Source organism: Nomascus leucogenys, chromosome 18 (assembly GCF_006542625.1).
Source record: "Nomascus leucogenys isolate Asia chromosome 18, Asia_NLE_v1, whole genome shotgun sequence".
NCBI classification, from domain to species: domain Eukaryota; kingdom Metazoa; phylum Chordata; class Mammalia; order Primates; family Hylobatidae; genus Nomascus; species Nomascus leucogenys.
Genome location: NC_044398.1, coordinates 13,437,247 through 13,460,150, shown reverse-complemented (window position 1 = coordinate 13,460,150; position 22,904 = coordinate 13,437,247). Strand labels below are relative to the sequence as shown.

The 22,904-nt window shown below is 37.9% G+C and overlaps 1 protein-coding gene across 1 annotated transcript in view; it reads left to right on the top strand.

Moving 5' to 3' along the window:
* JMJD1C (jumonji domain containing 1C) overlaps positions 1 to 22,904 on the top strand; it is a 362,166-nt gene that overhangs the window by 138,096 nt on the left and 201,166 nt on the right. The window contains exon 2 of the mRNA XM_030797724.1: positions 5,222 to 5,386. The gene's annotated coding sequence lies outside the window, so the exon portion shown is untranslated. The remainder of the gene's footprint in view (positions 1 to 5,221; positions 5,387 to 22,904) is intronic.

The window sequence follows — 22,904 nt, the reverse complement described above, 5'->3', positions numbered from 1 at the left end:
GGTTGAGGTGAGAGGATTGCTTGAGGCCAGGAGTTTGAGACCAGCTTGAGCAATATAGCGAGACCCCATGTCTGAAATAAATTTAAAAAGGAAACATTAGCTGGGTCATGGTAACATGCACCTGTAGTCCCAGATGCTTGGGAGGCCATGGTGGGAGGATTGCTTGAGCCTCACTGTACTCCAGCCTGGGTGATAGAGCAAGACCCCATCTCTTAAAAAAAGAGAAAAAAAAAAAGCCAGGGGCGGGGGCAGGGAAGGCATGGGATTTGTGACAACTTTGCATCTATTAAGTCTGTCGGTTTCATTTTTCCAGCTGCATGTGGAAAAATATTTTCATGTCTTTGTTACATTTTAATTATCACGATATTTCAAACTTTTATTGTTATTACTATTACATCTCTTATGGTGATGTGTCATCAGTGATCTTTGATGTTAGTATTGTAATTGTTTTGGGCACCAGAAGCCACACCCGTATAAGAAGGCAAACTTAATCCAGAACACTGTGTGTGTTCTGACTGCTCCACTAACCAGCCATTCCCCTGTCTCTTTCCCTCTTCTTGGACCTCCAGACCTCCCTATTCCTTGAGACACGATAATATTGAAATTAATCCAATTAATAATCCTATAGTTGCCTGTATGTTTTCAAGTAAAAGGAATAGTCACACATCTATAACTTGAAATCAGAAAGCTAGAAATGATTAAGCTTAGCAAGGAAGGCATGTCAAAGCCAAGACAGAGCACAAAGCTAGGCCTGTAGCACCACACAGTTAGACAAGTTGTTATTGCCAAGGAACAGCTTTTGAAGAAATTAAAAGTGCTACTCCAGTAAACACAGGGATGATAAGAAAGTGAAACATTGTTATTGCTGATATGGAGAAGCCTTATGGACAGGCCAACTCTCTTGTTAGGGGCTAAAGTAACTGGTGACTTTTTGTTGAAGTCATTGCTCATTGACCATTCCATAAATCCTAGGGCCCTTAAGAATTATTTTAAATCTACTTTGCAGGTGCTCTGTAAATGGAACAACAAAGCCTGGATGACAACACATCTGTTTATAGTAGGTTTTTCTAAATATTTTAAGCCCACTGTTGAGATGTACTACTCAGAGAAAAAGATTCCTTTCAAAGTATTACTGCTCATTGACAGTGCATGTGGTCACCCAAGAGCTCCGAAGGAGATTAATGTTTTCATGCCTGCTACTACAATTTTCATTCTCCAGCCCATAGATCAAGGAATAATCTTGATTTTCAAGTCTTATTATTTAAGAAATACATTTTGTAAAGCTATAGCTGCCAGAGATAGTGATTCCTCTGATGGATCTGAGCGAAGTAAACGGAAAACCTTTTGGAAAGGATTCAGTATTCTAGATGCCATTAAGAACATTCATGATTCATGGGAGGAGGTCAAAATATCAACATTGAGGTGATTAAGACTTTCAAGGGGGAAGTCATTGCAGATGTGGTAGATACATCAACAGATTTGTAATCAAAACTAGAGCTTGAAGATGTGAGAGAACTGCTGTAATCTCATGGTTGAACTTGAATGGATGAGGCATTGTTTCTTATGGATGCGCAAAGAACATGGTTTTTTGAGATAGAACTGAATACTACTTGACCTTTGGTGATAATGCAACCTCAGCTTGTGAGAGGATTGACTCCAGTTTCAAAAGAGGTTCAGCTGTGGGTAAAATGGCCAACAATATTGCATGCCCTAGGGAAATCTTTGATGAAAGGAAGAATTAATAGATGTGGCAAACTTTTGTCTTATTTTAAGAAATTGTCACAAACACCCCACCTTCAGCTACCACCACCCTGAGCAGTCAGCAGCCGAAAACATTGAGGTAAGGCTCTTTATCGGCAAAAAGATACTACAACTCCCTGAAAGCTCAGATGATCGTTACCGTTTTTTGGCAGTAAGAACATTTTTAAGTTAAAGTGTGTATATTGTTTTTGATTTTTATTTTTTGAGACTGGGTCTTGCTCTGTCACCTAGGCTGGAGTGCAGTGGCGTGATCCTGGCTCATTGCAGCCTCAACCTCCCTGGCTGAAGCAACCCTCCCATTTTAGCCTCCCGAGTCTCTGGCACCATAGGCACATGCCACCATGTCTGGCTAATTTTTTTCATTTTTTGTAGAGATAAGGTCTTACTGTGTTGCCTAAGCTGGTCTTGAACTCCTGAGTTTAAGTGATCCTCCCACCTGAGTCTCCCAAAGTGGTGGGATTACAGGCAGGAGGTACCCTTAAGGATGGGTTTTATTAGAAATAGCCACCTGTTTTGTTGGCTTCTTCCTTGACTTGGATTTCTTCCTTGACTTGGTATGGATAGTTAACTAGATAGAAACAGATGTTAACTCCCTGACCAGTGCATTTCTCTTTCCCCATTCTAATAGATAAGCTTTAATGGATATCTTTAGTGGATATTCTAATAGATAAGCTTTTTTTTTTTTTTTTTAAACAAGCTTCCTAGTGGGCAGCAGTATAAACACCACCAAATCAAACTTACCTTTTACCAGGTTGCTTTTATTTTTTAAAGACCAAGATTGAGTCTAACAGTCAGGAGATTTTTAATGTTAATTAAAGACTTTATGCAGCACTGTAGTGAGCACTAAAAATAAATGAAAGAACAGTTCTACCTTAAGTGAGTTTACATGCATAATTTAAAGATACTTTTATTACACTTAAAAATATTGGATGGTATTTGCTTATATACTAATACAGTGTAAGCTGTAAAAAAAGTAATTGCAGCAGAAATTCAAAGCTAAGTTGGAGTTGAAGTTGGGGGATGTAAACATCATGGAAGAACTTGAGCTGGGCCAAAAGAGCAACCATGATTCAAATAAGTGGAAATGGAAACTCTTCAGGTGTAAGGGAGCAGAAGGTGGGTGGCAGAATTAGGATAAAAATGTAGGTAATGAGAAGACTGCTTCCAGCGTAACTAATAGTCAAGTTGGGAAGACAGCTCTATGAACAGATAACCTCAGGGAATGAATGCAAAAGAATGAAAGTAGGGGAGCAAAGGGTTGAGTGATTGAATGTCCTATGAGCATAGAGTCAGCTTCAGTTTTCCAAATTATAACATCCTTGTCTTGTTCCCATCTTAGAGGAAATGCTTTTGATTTTTTACTGTTGTGTGTGATGTTAGCAGTGGGTTTTTCATATAGACCTTTTTATATTTAGGTATTTTCCTCCTGTTCCTAGCTTGTTGTGTGTTTTTCATCATGAAAAGCCATGGAATTTGGTCAGATGCTTTTTCTGCATCATTAAAGATGATTTTTTTCCTTTATTCTGCTAATGTGGTATATTACATTAATTGAATGTCATATGTTGAGCCATCTTTGTACCATTGACTACCTTTGTAAGTAATGTTTTATTAGCATAAAGTCAAGCTCAATTGTTTACATATTGTCTATGGTTGTCTCTGTGACAGAGACAGAAGTAAATAATTATGACAGAAACCATCTGGTTTGCAAAATCTGGAATATTTACTGTTTACTCTCTTTTGTGTGACGGAGTTTTGCTCTTATCACCCAGGCTGGTGTGCAGTGGCCTGATCTTTGCTCACTGCAACCTCTGCCTCCTGGATTCAAGCCATTTTCCTGCCTCAGCCTCCTGAGCAGCTGGGACTACAGGCACCCACCACCACACCCAGCTAACTTTTGTATTTTTGCTAGGGATGGTGTTTCACTGTGTGGCCAGGATGGTCTCGAACTCCTGACCTCAGGTGATCCACCCGCCTTAGCTTCCCAAAGTGCTGGAATTACAGGCGTGAGCCATCGCGTATGGCTATTTACTCTTTAAAAACATTTTCTAACCTCTCCTTCTAGAGTCATCAGTATAGACATCATTATTTAGTGTATATTTAGAAGATAATGGACTAATCTTTACTGATTAACACTTTGTAAATTGCTTTACTTGATAATAGTTGTGGTTTATCTCTCTGTCATAAGTAAGGGGTATAATCTGGTTAAGGGAAGTTAAATGATGGTTTTATGAAAAATGTTAAGTTAATGAATTTGTTAATGTCCTTTCTAATTCAAGTTCATGGCTTATATTTTGAAATATTGTTATACTCAGTAACCAAACTCTTTTCTTCTCCCCCCTTCACCCATCCTAGTCTCCGATAACCATCATTCTACCCTCTACCTCCATGAGATCCACTTTTTGTTTGTTTTTTAAATAGACAGGGTCTCATTCTGTCACCTGGGCTGCAGTGCAGTGGTGCGATCATAGCTCACGGTAGCTATCATAGCTCACTGTAGCCTCAAATTCCTGGGCTCAAGTGATCCTCCTGTCTTAGCTTCCTGAGTAGCTGGGACTAAAGGCATATGCCACCATGTCCAGCTAAGTTTTTTACTTTTCTCTTTTGTTAGAGTCAGGGTCTCACTATGTTGCCAAGGCTGATCTTGAAGTCCTGGGCTCAAGTGATCCTCCCATCTCTGCCTCCCGAAGTGCTGGCATTACAGGCATGAGCCACCATACTGGGTCAAGATCCACGTTTTTGACTCCCACACCCGAGTGTGAACATGTGATATCTGTCTTCTGTACCTGGCTTATTTCATATAATCACCTCCGGTTCATTCATACTGCTGCAAAAGACAAGATGTCATTCTTTTTTATGGCCTAATTGTATTCTATTGTGTATATATACCACATTTTCTTTACCCATTCATATGTTGATAGATACTTAGGTTGATTCCATTATCGTGGCTGTTACGAATAGTGTTGCAATAAACACTGATGTTCAGCTGTCTCTTCAATATACGTTCCTTTCTTTTGGACATTTACCCAGCAGTGGGATTACCAGATCCTATGATAGATCTACTTTTAGTTTTTTGAGGAACCTCTATACTGTTTTCCATACTGGAGGTACTAATTTACAATCCCACCAACAGTGTACTAGAGTTCTGCTTTCTGCTTCCTACAATTAGGTAGAAGGAGTAAGTGCTAGAGTTTGATAGCACAGTATGGTAACCATAGTTAGCAATAATTTATTGTATTTTTCAAAATAGCTAGAAGAGGACTTGAAATGTTTCTAACACAAATGATAAATATTTGAGGTGATGGATATTCTAATTACCCTGATTTGATCATTACACATTGTGTGCATGTATCACGATATCATATGTACCCCATAAATCTGGACAATTATTATGTGTTAGTAAAAAAAAAGATATACCACTCTTCTATTTTGCTAATTGAATTTCGTGTTTTTGTTTTCATAGGTGTATGTGGAATTTGATGATCTTGAATGGGATAAACGAGAGTGGGTTAAAGTTTATGAAGATTTTTCAACTTTCTTGGTGGAATACCACTTAATCTGGGCCAAAAGGAATGACCCTAGCCAGACTCAGGGATCAAAGAGCAAACAGATTCAGTGGCCTGCATTGGTAAGATCTATTCCTGTTTCATTAAGCATTTTCATTTGTTCATTTAAAACAAAGAACAACAACAACAAAACAAAGGCCGGGTTTGGTGACTGACACCTGTAAAACTAGCACTTTGAGAGGCTGAAGCAGGATGATTGCTTGAAGCCAGAAGATGGAGATCAGCCTGGGCAAAAAAGCGAGACCCCATCTCTACCAAAAAAAAAAAAAAAAAATAGCTGGATGTGGTGGCACATACCTGTGGGTCCCAGCTACTTGGGAGGCTGAGGTGGGAGGATCATGTGAGCCCAAGAATCCAAGTCTATGTGAGTCACTGTCATGCCGCTGCACTCCAGCTTGAATAACAGAGTGAGATCCCATCTCTTAACAAACAACAAAAAAAGAATAAATGAAAATTTAAGACCAAGAATTAAATAAAAGTTTAGATTCATCTTACTGATTTATAAATTAATATTTTTGAAGAGTCTTTGACTAATCTGCTAGAGATTTTAAAACACTGCCTTCATTTTGTTAAAACAACTTTAGGTGTCTCTTTGTTAGTATTCTGTCAGCATATGTAGTTCACAAATAAGTTTATTCTATCAATTTAAAATATAAATTGGATTAAAGGGACCTGAGAGATAGTTGACTGTATGCCATGTGGAACAACTTTGCTGAATGAAACTTTGTTAAGTGGGAGATGGAACATACTTTGTATTAAAACATTTAATAGCGAGTAATTCTTCTTGGTTTGTTAATCAGTAAATCATTGTGGGTGATAGATGTTTAATGTGTAATTATTCAGGTAATGGATTAAATTACTTCTTATCAGGAAATGTTTCATTTAAGAAAATATAATAATTTTCAGTAAATTCTCTGGTACTTTGAAGAGTTTTATTTAAGAAAAGAAACAGGAAGTAAACAAAGTCATTAAATTGTATTAGGAAAAGAGCCACATTCGTTTAACTATTGTTACCGCTGTTTTCTGGCAGAACATCTAGCATGTAACAAATTTGCAATATTTGTAAAGTTTTCTTCATATGTTACTATCAAAGAAATACTTTAAAAGCTGCTGAAACATTATTGCAGGTATTTGATATAATTAATGAGTCAGGGTAGTTCCTTTCAATTTTTTAAACCTGCAAATTAACTAATTACAAGGATAGCTTCTGCTTGCTAATAATTTTAATGCATATAAATTTTCTATTTTAGTTAATCTTCATGCTTTTCTGTATAGAATAGAAATTTAATAGATCTGTTTATTTGATTATTTTTTTTTAAGAAGTCAGTGGAGATATGAATAAAAAGACAGGATAGGAAGGGAGGGAAGAGAGTGAACGGAATCAGTGGCATTTTAAAAAACAAAATATAATATTGAAAGATGAAAATAATATCTGTCTGTGACCTGTAGTTTCGATAGGAAACTTTGCATAGCAAACTAAAGAAGATAATTTTATCCATAGTAGATTTTTAAAAATATTTAATGAGTATGTTGAATTGTTCATATAAAAAGTTTAAACCATTACTAGCATGATTTTAATTTTATAGACCTTAACCCAAAAACTGGATAAAATTTGTGAGTAATTACGAATAATTAGACATATAGGTGAATTTTATATGAGAATTCTCAAAAGCAGGAAGCAGTAGCATCAATAATATGAAAAACTATACATCAGTGTCAGAGTTAAAAAATTAATAAAGCTTTAGAAAAATCTTTACCTTTTTTTTTTTTTTTTTTTTTTTTGAGATGGAGTCTCGCTCTGTTGCCCAGGCTGGAGTGCAGTGGTATGATCTCGGCTCACTGCAAGCTCCGTCTCCCGGGTTCACACCATTCTCCTGCCTCAGCCTCCGGAGTAGCTGGGACTACAGGCGCCCGCCACCATGCCCGGCTGATTTTTTTGTATTTTTAGTAGAGACTGGGTTTCACCGTATTAGCCAGGATGGTCTCGATCTCCTGACCTCGTGATCCGCCTGCCTCGGCCCCCGAAAGTGCTGGGATTACAGGTCTGAGCCACCGTGCCAAGCCAATCTTTGCCCTTTCTTAAAGGCAATTAAGATTGAGATGAATTTCTGTTGTATTCATAAAATACTGATTTTAGAGAGAATTTTAATTGGAAAATACTGTTTAATGATAATGTTGTCATAATTTTACAAAGTTGTTTCTGTTGAAAACCTCTTAGCCTTGAAATTAGGCCTACTTAAACAATCACCAGCCTTTTCTAACTTTATCATATACAAAAGAAAAAGTGATGAAAAATTTGAAAAACACTGTGGTATAAAAGTAATAGAAAATTATCTTTTTAGTCCTATTACTAAGAGATAACTCGTATATATTATATATATATATACTAATATATATAATTTTTGATATATTATGAAACATATTGCTCTGGTTCCTTTTTTTTTTTTTGCCATACTATTTATTTTATTTTATTTATTTAGACAAGGTCTCACTGTTTCACACAGGCTGGAGTGCAGTGGTGTGATCACAGCTCACTGCGGCGTTGAACTCCTGGGCTCAAAAAAGATCCTCCCACCTTGGCCTCCCCAGTAGCTAGGACTACAGATGTGTGCCATTATGCCTAGCTAAATTTTTTTTTTTGAGACAGAGTCTTGCTCTGTCGCCCAGGCTGGAGTGCAGTGTCGCAATCTCGTCTCCCTGCAACCTCCACCTCCCCAGTTCAAGCAATTCTCCTGCCTCAGCCTCTCGAGTAGCTGGGACTACAGGTGCCTGCCATCATGCCCGTCTAATTTTCGTATTTTTAGTAGAGACGGGGTTTTTCATCATATTGGCCAGGCAGGTCTCGAACTCCTGACCTTGTGATCTGCCTGCCTCAGCCTCCCAAAGTGCTGGGATTACAGGTGTGAGACACCATGCCCAGCCTTCTGCTAAATTTTTTAATAAAAATTTTTAATTGTGACAAAATGTACTCACCATAAAATCTGCCATTTTAACTGTTTTTGAGTACACAGGTCATTGGTAGTAAGTACATTCTTGTTGTGTGTTACCACTATTGTCATCCAAACACAGAACTTTTTCCATCTTGCAAAACTGAAACTGTACTCATTAAAGAGCAGTTCCTTATTCCCCCGTCTTCCTGGCCCACCATTCTACTTTTGGTCTCTGAGTATCTCATATGAATGTAATTATACAGTATTTGTCCTTTTGTAACTGGCTCATTTCACTGACAATGTCTTCAGGGTTCATGCATGTTAAACCATGTGTCAGAATTTTCTTCCTTTTTATTGCAGAATAACATTCCATTGTGTTTATACACCACGTTCTTTTCATCCATTTGTCCGTTAATGGACAGTTGTGTCACTTCCACCTTTTGGCTATAGAGAACTATTTGGCTGTGTTCAACTATTTGGGTATATACCCAGAAGTAGAATTGCTGGATCAGATGGTAATTGCATTTTTAATTTTTTGAGGCACTTTCATACTGTTTTCCAAGTGGCTGCACCATTTTTCATTTCCACCAGCATTGTGTAAGGGTTCCAGTTTCTTTACATCCTCACCAACATTTACTTTCATTTTTTTTTGGTATTTACTTTCTCAGTAGGTGTGAAATGTCATGTCATTGTGGTTTTGTTTTATATTTTTCTAATGCTTAATGTGATGTTGAGCATCTTTTCATGTGCTTCTTGGCCATTTGTATGTCTTTTGAGAAATACCTATTTGTAAAGTTCTTTGCCTGTTTTTGAATTGGATCATTTGTTTTTTTGTTGTTGAGTTTTAGGATTTCTCTATGTATTCTTGATATTAATCCCTTTTTAGATACATGATTTGGTAACATTTTCTTTCATTTTACAGGTTACCTTTTTACTGTGTTAGCAGTGGCCCGTGCTGCACAAAAGTTTTAAATTTTGATGAAGCCCAGCTTTTCTGTTTCCATTTGTTGCTTATGCCTTTGTTGTTGTATTCAAAAAAAATTGCCAAATCCATGTCATGAAGCTTTTCCCCTTATGTTTTCTTCTGAAAGTTCTATAGTTTTAGATCACAAATTTTGGTGAATTAATTGATTTTAAGTTTGGAATATCATGTAAAGGTCCAACCTTTTTTTACATGTAGATGTCCACTTTTTCCAGCACCATTTGTTGGAAAGACTGCCTTTGCCCCAGTGAATGGTCTTGACACTATTATAGAAAATATTTTGACTGTATATGCAAGGGTTTGTTTGTGGGCTTTCTGTTCCATTCCATTGATCTATACGTTTGTTCTTATGCTGATACCAACTCACTGTTTTGATTACTGTTGCTTTGTAGTACATTGTGAAATCAGGAAATGTTTTTCTGTCAACTTTCTTCTTTTTCAGGGATAGTTTTGGTTATTCAGGGTCCCTTGAGATTCCGTATGAACTTCAGGAGAGATTTTTCTTTTTCTCCAGAAAAAGGTCGCTTGGATTTTGATAGGGATTGAATTGAATCTGTAGATGGATTTGGGTGGTAGACATGTTAATATTAAGGGCTGGGTGCTGTGGCTTACACCTATGATCCCAGCTCTTTGGGAGGCTAAGGCGAGAGGATTGCTTGAGGCCAGGAGCTCAAGACCAGACTGAACAATGCAGCGAGACACCTTCTCTGCAAAAAAAAAAATAAAATAAGCCGAGTGTGGTGGCTCACACCTATAGTCTCAGGTACTTGAGAGGCTAAGGCTGAAGGATCGCATAAGCCCAGGAATTCATGGCTGCAGTGAGCCATGATTGTGTCATTGCACTTAAGCCTGGGTGACAGAGTGAGACGCTGTCTCCAAAACTACACACACACACACACACACACACACACACACACACACACACGTATAAATATTAAGTCTTCTAGTCTTTGAACAGGGGTGTCTTTTTACTTGTTTATGTTTTCTTTAATTTTGTTCACTTATGTTTTGTAGTTTTATTTCATCTCCTAGGTAATTTATTCTGTTTTGATGCTCTTGCAAAAGAATTGTTAATTTCATTTTCAAATTATTCATTATTGTTATATAGAAACTAGCGAGCATGAGCCTGTAGTCCTAGCTACTTGGGAGGCTGAGGTGGGAGGATCCCTTGAGCCCAGGAATTCAAGGCTGCTGCAGTGAGCTGTGATTGCACCAGGGCACTCCAGCCTGGGTGACAAACCAAGACCTTGCCTCAAAAAAAAAAAAAAAAAAAAAAAAAAAAAAAGCCAGGGCACTCCAGCCTGGGTGACAAACCAAGACCTTGCCTCAAAAAAAAAAAAAAAAAAAAAAAAAAGCCGATTTTTATGTGTTGATTTCATATCCTGTTGCTTAGGTAATATCCTAGTCAATGGTGAAAGACTGAAAGCTTTTCCTCTAAGATCAAGAATAAGACAAGGAATCCCTGCTTTTGCCATGTCCACTCCACATAGTATTTGAAGTTATAGTCCCGAAATTAGACGAGAAAAAGACAAAAAGCATTTAAATTGGAAAGAAAGAAGTAAAATTGTGTCTGTTCACAGATGATATAATCTTACACTTAGAAAACCATGAAGACTTCACAACAAAGCCTATTGGTACTAATAAACGAATTTGGCAAATTAGCAAGTACAAAATCTCTGCCTTCTTTTAAACATAGTTTTAGCTAACACTGCATTAAAATTGTAGATCCTGCTTTTTTGCTTAACATCTATCCTCTGCATTTCTCCTCATGAGTAGTAATTTAAGATCATTTTTAATGGCTGCATAATATTTAATCTTACAATGACCCATTTCCTTAATGTTTGACATTGTAGTTGTTTCCAGTTTTAGGGAGCATTATAAGTAACTGGGATAAATACCATTGCAAGCCTTTGTCTGCATCTCTGATTTTTAAAAATGTATATTCATAGTAGTAGAATTAATAATCACAGGGTATGAACTTGAAAGCCACAAAAATCTATCTCCTGACACTCTTCACAAATTGTCTAAAGGTTGTACTGACTGCCATTATCCTCAGTCAGTGTTGGGGTGTTTTTATCTCACTCATTACACCCTTGTAAGCATTAATTATTTATTTGCAGTTTATCTTGTTTTAAAACACAAATATTTGGCCAAAACAGGAGGAGTTTTACATCCTAAGGGGATGCAGTGTTGAATGTTACTCTTTCTCTGCTAATTGGATATTTAAAAATAATATTTCGTTGTTTCAATTCGCATTCCTTTAATAGGGTGAATTTTTTTCACGTTTATGAGCAACTTGTATTTTTAGTGAATTGTTATTTAGTACTTATTAGGGTTTGTGTTTTTTGTATTTGTTATGAGCTTTCTTTATATTATTACAGATATTATAACCTTTTTGTCATATTTCATAGTTTGCTTAGCCAGTTGTTTGATAGTAAGTCTTTTTGAATTGTATGTTTATTTTTAAAGTCTATACAATGGGATATTGTCATTAATTCCAGTAGTCAGGTTATGTGTGCTTGCCTTCCTTCCTTTTTTCTTTTGTTTTAGAAGACTGTAAAAATTAATAAACAAGTGAAGTGAGAATGCTTGTTTGTAATAATTAAGAAAATAGTCAATTTAAGTTTCATAAGCATTTTGCAAACATTTATATACAGTAGATATGACTGAGATTTTATTGTTTCCTTTTTTGTTCATTAAAATTTGGCTTCTTTAAGGATGTCTATAAACAGCAATTATGAAGTTCAGCATTTTAAAATTCCTACAGCGTAATGAAATACTATATCTACAGATTTGAGAGAGTTGAGGGATCTGTATATAAGATGGCAATAGAATGAAACACAGTAGAAACTAATACTTTGTCTTTAATTTTCTACAAATTTAATGTTTCTATTTCTGTGCACATGATACTTTATGTTCTTTTGTATTTAAACATGTTTGTATTTATTATCTTCCTTCTAGTTGTTTCACTCCTCCTGTGGTACTTGTTTAATATTGCATATCGGTTACGTTATCTTGTCTACCTCTTATACCTAGAAATTAGTGGAAACTGGCAGTGTACCTGCTGGTTCTTGAGATCATGACAAGACAAAAACAAATCCTGTTGTCTCATTAACATATTTTAAAGTATATATTTTAAAATTTAACATAATTGCATCTTGAACAAAATATGGATAGTATAATACCCAGGCTCCTTCTCTGGAATTGTCTGGTTCCTCTTTCTTTCTAGGATATCAGTAGCAAAACATTTATGGGAGCACCACGTGCAAGATGCTGAAGTGGTGTCTTTTTTTGCTTGGTCCTGTATAATCAGAGTACCACTTGAGGCCATTCTAATGCTGTAGGCTGAGGTAACTTGCATCTTCATGTAAGTTACTTAATAGATTGTTAAATCTTACTTACTTTTTAATAAAGTAAAATACTTGTGAAAGCACATTTATCGGCACCAGGGAAAGAAAGTGTTGGCATTCGTAATTGAAATCAACGAATCACCTACCTAACTGGGTTAGGGCCCTGGCTCCATCTCCTTTAGGAAAACCTTCTGTGGGGAGTGGGGCTTCGACCCTAACCCAGGTGGGCTGTAACACTGCTGTATTTTCTAAGGGGCAGAGTTTTCTACTGCTTTTCTGCTGGCCCAGCCTTCCAGATCACCCCAACCAGTGCTCCTATATAACCATCCTGTGCTCCTATAGAACTTTGTTTTGTACCTCTGTTTTAACAATCAGCACATTCTGCTTTGTATTATACCTATTTGTTTGCATGTCTGTCTTCCCTTAATAGATTGTAAGTTCTTTGAGGACAGGAGTCATGTCTTAGTCATCTATGTATGGTTCCTTGGAGTCTAGCACAGTGCTTTACCCATCTCAGAAAGTAAATTCTTATTTTAAAGTGATGAATGTGCTGCAACCCAGCTAGTGAAAAAGAACCCTACTGGGTGTTATCACAGGTTTTCTGACTATTAACATATGATAATATCAAAGGACAGGAAAGCAGAATCACCCAATTGTGGTAAAACTGTGTGTTACCAATTTTAAACATGTCAATATATAATAAAAAACAAATACTAAAAGCTTATAATGCCAATTCTCATCAGGTACAAATTTGATTCCTGAAGTCACCAAGGGGAAAAATGTAAAATTACCTGAAATGTGTTATTTTAAAGATGTTAAAGGAAGAAACAGAAGTCCTCACAATTGACTTAAATATTCAAATCTTTGATAATTTACCTGAATTTCTGAATTGAGTTTTAGGAAACTCAGACTACTTTTTCTCAGTGTAGCTTTTCCTTCATAGAGAGGCAATTCTGGTTCAACCAGGAATTGTGATGAAATCATAAACATGTAAACTCTTAGCAATTTATTTATTTTAAAATATTCTCTTAGTGAGAGTGCTTTTTAGTTACTATCTGTTCCAAAAGAAACCCCCTCAAAGGAGAATAGAGTTCACTGCTCTTAGGGACAAGATTACCTTTATATCCAACAGTTCTATTGCCAAAGTTGGTTTAGATTATGGCCTCAAGCAAATATGCCACCTTCCAAGTCAGAAATAAACTTTGGAGTATGTTCATTTAAAGAGTTTTTACATATTTATAATTGAATTTCCACAATTAGAATAAACAGTTGCATGTCTTTTTGTACTTTGTTAAATAATGAAATGGAAGTAATGACAATATAACTTCAGGATTATTATTTCTCTACAAGGTAAAGCACTTTAAGAGATCAAATTATACATAATAAAATATTAAGCTTTTTAAATGATAAACTCTAATACTGGCATGTATTGCAATGAACGAGTTCACACACACATATCTTGTGGATTATAAAATGAAATTATTCTTTTGGAAAGTATTATGTTATAAGAACCATAAGAAGTTCATACTCTTTGATTCATTAATTCTAGTCTTAGGAAATGATGCTTGAAAAACAGTTTTTAAAAAGTGTATTCAGTTTAGCTAATGTTTGTGACATACCTCATACGAATTAGACACTGTGGTGGGAGCTGCAGATTAAAAAAAGAAAGGCTTAATATTATTAGAAGAAAGATGTTTATTGCAGTCTTATTAAAGAAGAAAAGAAAAATGGAACAACCTTGATGTTCAACAATTTGTGAATGCTGTTAATATTTTGGCATATTATGCAGCTTTAAAAGTGATAATTGTACATACTTTAGGAAAATGTAGAGAAAATTTAAGTAAAAAAATATTAATTACATCAGCACTAGAATTATGTATTTAAAAAGTCTTATAGACCGGGTACAGTGGCTCATGCCTATAATCCCAGCACTTTGGGAGGTTGAGGCGGGAGAATTGCTTGAGTCCAGGAGTTCAAGACCAGCCAGGGCAGCATAGTGATACCCTCATCCCTACCAAAAAAAAAAAAAAAAAAAAATTAGTCTAGTGTAGTGGCACAAGCCTTGTAGTCCCAGCTACTCAGGAGGCTGAGGTGGGAGGATTGCTTGACTCCAGGAGTACAAGGCTATGGTGAGCTATGATTATGCCATTGCACTCCAGCCTGGGCAATGGAGCAAGACCCTGTCTCAATGGAAAATATATATATTATAAAATAATGAAGATAATTATTTTATATTATGGCAGAATTTTGCCTGACCAAAATTGTCTTTTCCCTAAAAAACAACTATTATTTCCTAGCAAATTGGAAATTTCATATAATGATGTTATTCAGTATTTTATATTTTGGACGTAGTCTTCTTCAAATGAGTTATTTTAATAAACTTCTTTTACGTTTCTGTTAATGTACTTTGACAGGTATTATTTGTGTTTTGCTATTGCAGCATTAAAAAAAATCTGTCCTTAATATACAAAGAATTAACACTTAATAATAAAAATGACAGCTTAAACCATAACAAAGTAAAATATAATGAAGATTATTTAAGGCTTGCTTTAAGTCTGTCTGAATTACTTGTTTACTTGTAGATTAGCATGGCTTGATGTGACCTTAGATACTATAGACTGACAGAACGTTAGAATTGGGGGAAAAAATAGCAGTTATCAAGGAAGGTAGCATAATATGTTAATTAAGGACATAGACTTTGTGGCATATTTCTTGGTTCAAATCCTGATTCTTCCATTTACTGTTAATGTCATTTATACTCTGTATGTCTCACTGTGTTCATAATAGTAATATCTGCCACACAGAGTAGTGAAGATTAAGCAAGACAGTATATAAATAAAACTTCAGTATAGCACTGCAGTGAGTTTAGATCGGTGTACACTTTGAGAGAAACCTCTGTAAGAACACCCTCACTTCTGGCACTAGTTTCAAGTTTCAGGCATTCCCAAAACCATCCACAGGTTTGATAAATCACTGGAAGATTGATACAACTCACTGAGAGCTGTTACATTCATGCCTACAGTTTATTGCAGAGAAAGTATACGAGTTAAAATCAGCCAGGGGAAGAGATGTTTAGGGTACAGAGTCCAGGCTCTTCTCCCTGTGCAGTCATGTCCAGCATTATCTTTTTATGTCCACAGTATGTGAGTTTTGTCAGTGAAGAAACTCATCTGAGTCTTTGATTTTCCGGTTTTATTGGGGCTCAAAATCACATACTAGCTGAAAGGTGTAGCTTTGGTCTCTGGGAGGTCAGACTAATAACTTCAGTTCTCACTTCTTCTGGAGATCAGAATTGATACTGAAATGTTCAAAGCCCCCATTGTAAATCACATTGTTAAACTGTCCAGTGGCCAAAGCCTCCAGGCAAACAAAAACACTCCTATCAAGCAGGTACTCGTAAGAAGCAAGATATTCTAGAGCCAGGAGATCATCTGTCAGTTGCCGAGGTGGAAGCCCAAGCATCTTTTTCTTCTTTGGTGTATAGGCTATGCCCTAGCCTTTGGCCTACACTCTTAAAGCAAAGTGAATATATTTGAACATCTACATTTAGTTTTTATATGACAGACATTGCAATAGTAACCCTTTGAATATGCCTAGTATTGGGAGGAGCCAGTGTTGAATAGGTATACAGTTAAATAAACAGGCAATCTAATTTATAAAGCTATTATGTACATCATTTTCTTGTACTAATTTAATTACTCATTTTCCCCCGGATTTACCACTATTTTTGTATCTTATGAAAAATTTGTACAGGACTATTGGCATAGAAATTAGTTGATGGGCTGGGCATGGTAGCTCACGCCTGTAATCCCAGCATTTTGGGAGGCTGAGGTGGGGGGGGGGGGGATCACTTGAGGTTAGGAGTTCGAGACCAGCCTGGCCAACATGGTGAAACCCCATCTCCACTAAAAATACAAAAATTAGCCAGATGTGGTGGTGCACGTCCATAATACCAGCTACTTGGGAGGCTGAGGCAGGAGAATTGCTTGAACCTGGAAGGCAGAGGTTGCAGTGAGCCGAGATTGCGTCATTGCACTCCTGGGCAACAGAGTGAGATGAGAAGAGGAGAAGAGAAGAGAAAGAGAAAGAGAAAGAAAACAGGAAGGAAAGGAAGGAAGGAAAGAAGAAAAGAAAGAGAAAGAAATAAATTGGTTGATGGTTAACTAATTCTTCCTTACGCTATTCATTTTCCATCATTATTACACCCTGAGGAGGCTTTAACTAAATTTCCTGATACATTAGATGATCAATATCAGTATTATAAGATTGATTTCTATAAGGGGCTGGGCGTGATGGTTCATGCCTATAATCCCAGCACTTTGGGAGGCGAGGGTGGGCAGATCACCTGAGGTCAGGAGTTTGAGACCAGCCTGGCCAACATGGCTAAACCCTGTCTCTACTGTAGTCCCAGCTACTTGGGAGGCTGAGGCAGGAAAATCGCTTGAACCTGGTAGGTGGAGGTTGCAGTGAGCTGAGATCACGACACTGCACTCCGGCCTGGGCAGCTGAGCGAGATTCTGTCTCAAAACAAAACAAAACAAAAAAGATTTATTTACTTAAGGTAAATGAATCTTACTAACAATGTCATTTGTTATGCCATAGTGTGTTATGTCACAGCGTGATGCTGTTTTATTACAGAACAAATCAGTAAGAATTGCAGAGGAATTTGCTATGCCTCCTCAGCAGAATTGACCCTTACCTAGATACTGGGTATTTTCATGGATAGGTATAGTTACAGTGGGCCCTTACTCGGTTATTTCTGAGTTCCAAGTCATTTAAGAACAAAGCTACTTTACCTCGTCTCAGTTCACAGGCTTGTACTAAGACTGGTTTTCCTATGTGCTGTTATATACTAAGGTCTCCATGTTCGTGAATATGATGTATTTCTTTGGTAGCATTTTCCTGCACAGAGCATTCCAATTTAATTATGGAACTCTTCTGGGTACTGCTTTCCCATGAGAATGTTTCTCCAACATTTCCCAGGACAGTATGTATATTTCAGGTTTTCAGATTCAGAGAAGCAGTGTCAGTTAATGCCCAATAGTAAACTAGTTGTCCCTCAAATTGAAATTTTTGGGTCCAGAATCCTGGTGGTTTTCCTATAAGCTCCAGTCTGTGCTCCAAACAGGACTGTTTTATAAAGAATTTGCCCAGCTTCTATTCCGCACTATTTGAAATTAATTTGGTTGGGCTCAGGCATTTTCTCTGGTTTTCAATTGGCATGTCCTATAAATATTGCCTGATAGATTTATATGTGTTCTGTTTAAGTAGGCGGAACATTCCCCAGTCAGACATAATAAATATCTCCATAATGCATTCAGGTAAAGGAGACACACTACTGTACATGAAGTACGTTCAGACATCCTGATTTTAATCCAAAGTTTTACCTTAATCCATAAACTCTTGTGTTGTTATGTCTTTCCAATATAACTGTAGCTCCTGTTAGGACTTCACCAACAGATTTGTAAGTTCTGTGCATGGGTCTGTCGTGGAAACATCTCTACACTTAACTATTTTATCCATTTAAAAGCATTTGACTCTGGATCCCCAGCTAGGGACTAGCAAGGAATCCAGGCCTTCTCTTCAGGCTTTATCTTAATTAGATTACAGAAGCATTGGTTTAGGCAAGTTGAAGTTAGATTTTTCTTAGTCATTTTTGCCTTCCAGTTTTTAAAGTTTCCTCAAACTAGGGTGAATTGCCGGGTGCGGTAGCTCACGCCTGTAATCCCAGCACTTTGGGAGGCCGAGGCTGGCAGATCACCTGAGGTCAAGAGTTTGAGACCAGCCCGACCAACGTGGAGAAACCCCATCTCTACTAAAAATACAAAATTAGCCGGGCATCGTGGCGCATGCCTGTAATCCCGGCTACTCGGGAGGCTGAGGCAGGAGAATTGCTTGAACCTGGAAGGTGGAGGTTGCGGTGAACTGATTATGCCATTGCACCCCAGCCTGGGCAATAAGAATGAAACTCTCCCTCAAAACAAACAACAATAACAACAACAACAACAAAAAACTAGGGTGAATAAAGCAGATTTGTTTAGGGCTCTTTAATGGAAGGAGACCAACGGGCTCGTTGGTCCACTCAACCTCTGAGAGTGCTGCAGTGTGACCTTTGTTTTGGCTTGAATATTTTATTCATCCCATTTCTTAATAACTGTTTAAAGATTTACACCCAGCTGGGACTAGTCTCTTGAATCTCCTCTTTCTTTTTCTCCATTGTCTTATGAATCTTTATTGCCTGTTATTTTGGCAAGACTTTTACCTATGGCAGTGGGTCTGTGACTACTGGCTATAACTGGATCTGGCCAAAAACCAGGCTTAGCCCAGCATTAGGATTTGCGTTTGTTTCGCTATTCCAGGTAACAATAATCAAGGAATTATATAGTAACCTTATTTATTATGTAACATTTTCTTTTGTATCCAGTGAGCCAGGCCCCCAGGAGTTGAATCCATCATTTCTAAGTCCCACTGGTAACTTTTATTTCTACTAATTGATTGTAATACAGCTGTAGTTAGATCTATTATTTGTAAATTCCACTGGTAATGTTTACCTCCAGTAAATGATTATAGCACAGCTATAGTTTTATACCATGAGTGGCCTTGTAACCACCCAGGAAACAAAGGTTTGTCATCCCTCATTCTTTCTCTTCATTCAGTGAGTCAGCTTCAGCAAGTTAATGTCATTCTCGTGCCCACTTCTGATACCATTGCTGCAAGCTTGAGGGATTCCAAAACCAACCTCAGGTTTGATAATTTGCTAGAAGAACTCACAGAACTCATTATATTCGTGGCTATAGTTTGTTACGTAGACATGATACACATTAAAATCAGCCAAGGGAAGAGAGACATAGGGTGCAGAATCCAGGAGGAGTCCAAATGTAGAGTTTCTGGTTGCCGTCTCTCTGTGGTATCATAGACAACATTAGCTCGTTTCAATCACAGTATGTGACAGTACTCACAGAATATTGTCAAACAGGGAATCTCAGCAAAGCCTCTGGTGTTCATTGTTTGTATTGGGATTTGATCACATACCACCCACATGGCTGACCTTTAGTCTCCTGCTGCTTCCAGAATGTCAAACTATTACTTTTACTTATTCCTTTCTCTGGAGGTCACTGCTATTACTGTATGGCCCAAAGCCATACTGTGTGCTGTTATATAGTAGGGTTTATGTGCTCATTATAATGATATGTTTCTTTGGTAGCATTTTCCTGCACAGATCATTCCCATTTCATTATGGAATTCTTCTGGGTACTTCCCATTGTAAATCACATTTTTAGATAGTCCAGTGGCCAAAGCCCCCAGACGAACAAAAACACTCGTATCAGCCAAGACATGCCAGAGGCCTAGTGATTGTTTCCCAGTAGCTGAGGGCAGAAGCCAGACCTCTTTCAATAAGGTTGATCTTTCACTGTATTAACACCGTATATAAAGGATTTTTATAAAAGCTTGTAGTTATGGTATTATTGTCATAATCCAGTTTAATGCCCTCTTTTTTCCAGTAAGAAAAGAAAGGTCTGGGATAATTATGTTAGTTGATTTGTTTACATTTTCATTTTAATTACTAGCACAACTGAGAGTGAAAATGGAACCCAAATAGTCCATCTTTAGCGTAATACTTTTTTTTCTTCTCTAGTGGAGCTTATACCTTGCCATTTATTGAATCTTGAACTCCTGATCTCGTGATCCACCTGCCTTGGCCTCCCAAAATGATGAGATTACAGGCTTGAGCCACCGCGCCTGGCCTGAATTATTGAATCTTACTGAGAATAATCATGGAAAAACATTTGTATTTTTTGGTCAACCAAAAAATTTTAAGACTTTCAGGAAAAGTCTTAAAAGGAAAACCACCTAATTTTTATTTTGGTTTATTCCTGATCAGACAATATAAGATTTGGAGATATAAATGAGAATAAACTAAAATTTTTGCGTTCAGGAGGTGTAGGGAGTAAGGAGACAGATGCACAAGTGGAAAATGAAACATTCAGTTACAGAATAAAAGTTTATAAAAGTGGGACAAATGAAGAGGAAGTGCCTGGCTTGGCTAAGGAAAAGCGATACAGAGGAGGATGAGGCTTGCTATGATTTTAAATGCTGAATTGGCATTTTCTGATCCAAAAAGGTTGGAAGGTGTTGTATGAGAAAACAGGTCCTGATTGGGAAATCCCAAGGTCTTGTGCCAAGCTGGCATAGGTAGAATAATTGTGATGGAGTGGCAAAAGATGGAGTAGAAAAGAGTAAGCAGTGATCAAATCATAAAGGGTCTTGTGTTACAATAGAATTTTGGAAATATTCCTCCTGTAGGGAATGGAAAGCCATTGAACCAAAATTATCTGGATTAAATCATCAATTTTGTATTTTAAGTAGGTTGCTGTAGCTGTAGTATGGTGGGATTTGAGAGAAGCTAGTACATTATCTTGTAATTTATCCCTTTCTTTGATCCAGGTGAGACTTGGATAAATTTGTCTGGTAAAACATGTGCTCGGCCAGGTGTGATGGCTCACGCCTGTACTCCCAGCACTTTGGGAGGCTGAGGCAGGCAAATCACTTGAGTCCAAGAGTTCGAGACCAGCCTGAGCAATATGGTGAAACCCCATCTCTACAAAAAATACAAAAAATTAGCCAGTTGTGGTGGTGCCTACCTGTAGTCCCAGCTCCTTAGAAGGCTGAGGTGGAAGGATTTCTTGAGCCCAGGAGTTTGAGGCTGCAGTGAGCTGTGATCCAGCCTGGACAACAAAGTGAGAGCTTGTCTCAAAAAAACAAACAAAAAACATGCTTATCTTTGCTTCCTCCAAAATCGCACCAAGATAGCAACAACAAAAAAAGGATGAACAGAATAAGAAATAATGGTCACAAGATAGAAATACATTTTTAGAATGTAGGGAGTGGGTGTCAATTAGTGACCAGTTTAACAAGATTGAAGAAAACTGGGCCAGGCTTCATGCCTATAATCCCAGCACTATGTTTTTCTTTTGTTTTGTTTTCGCCCCTTGCCCACTCCAATCCCAGCACTTTGGGAGGCCAAGATGGGAGAACCGCTTGAGCCCAGAAGTTGAAGACCAGCCTGGGCAACATAGTAAGTCCTCATCCGTACATAAAAGTTAAAAATTAACCAGGCAGGCTGGGCGCAGTGGTTCACACCTGTAATCCCAGCACTTTGGGAGGCCAAGGTGGGCGGATCACGTAAGGTCAGGAGTTGAGGACTAGCCTGGCTATATGGTGAAACCCAGTCTCTACTTAAAAAAAAAAAAAACATACAAAAATTAGCCAAGAATGGTGGTGCATGACTGTAATCCCAGCTACTCAGGAGGCTGAGGCAGGAGAATTGCTTGTACCCGGGAGGTGGAGGCTGTAGTGAGGTGAGATCGTGCCACTGCACTACAGCCTGGGCAACAGAGAGAGACTCCGTCTCCAAAAAAAAAAAAAAAAGCCAGGCATGGTGGCGTGTACCCATAGTCCCAGCTACCTGGGAGAGGCTGGGGCCAGAGGGGGAGGATCACTTGAGTCTGGGAAGTAGAGATTACAGTGAGCCATCACTGCACTCCAGCATGGGTGACAGAGTGAGACCCTGTCTCATAAAAAGAAAAACGTTAAATCTAAATGTCATCAGAGGGGAATGCTAGCAGATTTTAGAAAGCTTCAAAATCAAAGCCCCAGATGCTTTGCATGGTAGAAGTGATGGTGGGAACTGATAATGCAGGAATTGATTGAAAAATTATATGGGTCGGGCGTGGTGGCTCACTCACGCCTGTAATCCCAGCACTTTGAGAGGCCAAGGTGGGCGGATTCCCTGAACTCAGGAGTTCTCAGCCAGCCTGGGCAACATGGTGAAACCCCATCTCTACTAAAAACAAAAAATTAGCCGGGCATGGCGGCATGCACCTGTAATCCCAGCTACTCGGGAGGCTGAGGCAAGAGAATTGCTTAAACCCGGGAGGCAGAGGTTGCAGTGAGCCAAGATCGCACCACTGCACTCCAGCCTGGACGACAGAGCGAGACTCCATCAGAAAAAAATAAAAAACAATTGTATGAAGAGAAATAGACTCCCAGTGCTTTCTTGATACTTCTCACAGTTGGCAAGCCAACCTCTCCACTACTTACAGTACATTCTCTCAAGAATATGAACAATAGAGGTTCTGGCTTTAAGAATATTTGGCCCATCAGAATTTCTGATAGGACAAGTGCATTAAATGAAAATCCTTTTTCTAAATGGTTCTTTCAGCCCCATTTATTTCATGTCAACCAGGTATGTCCCCCCTGAAATGGTTAGAGGATTGTTACCTCAGGGAAAGTGAAGGTCCCTGAGAAAAGAACAATA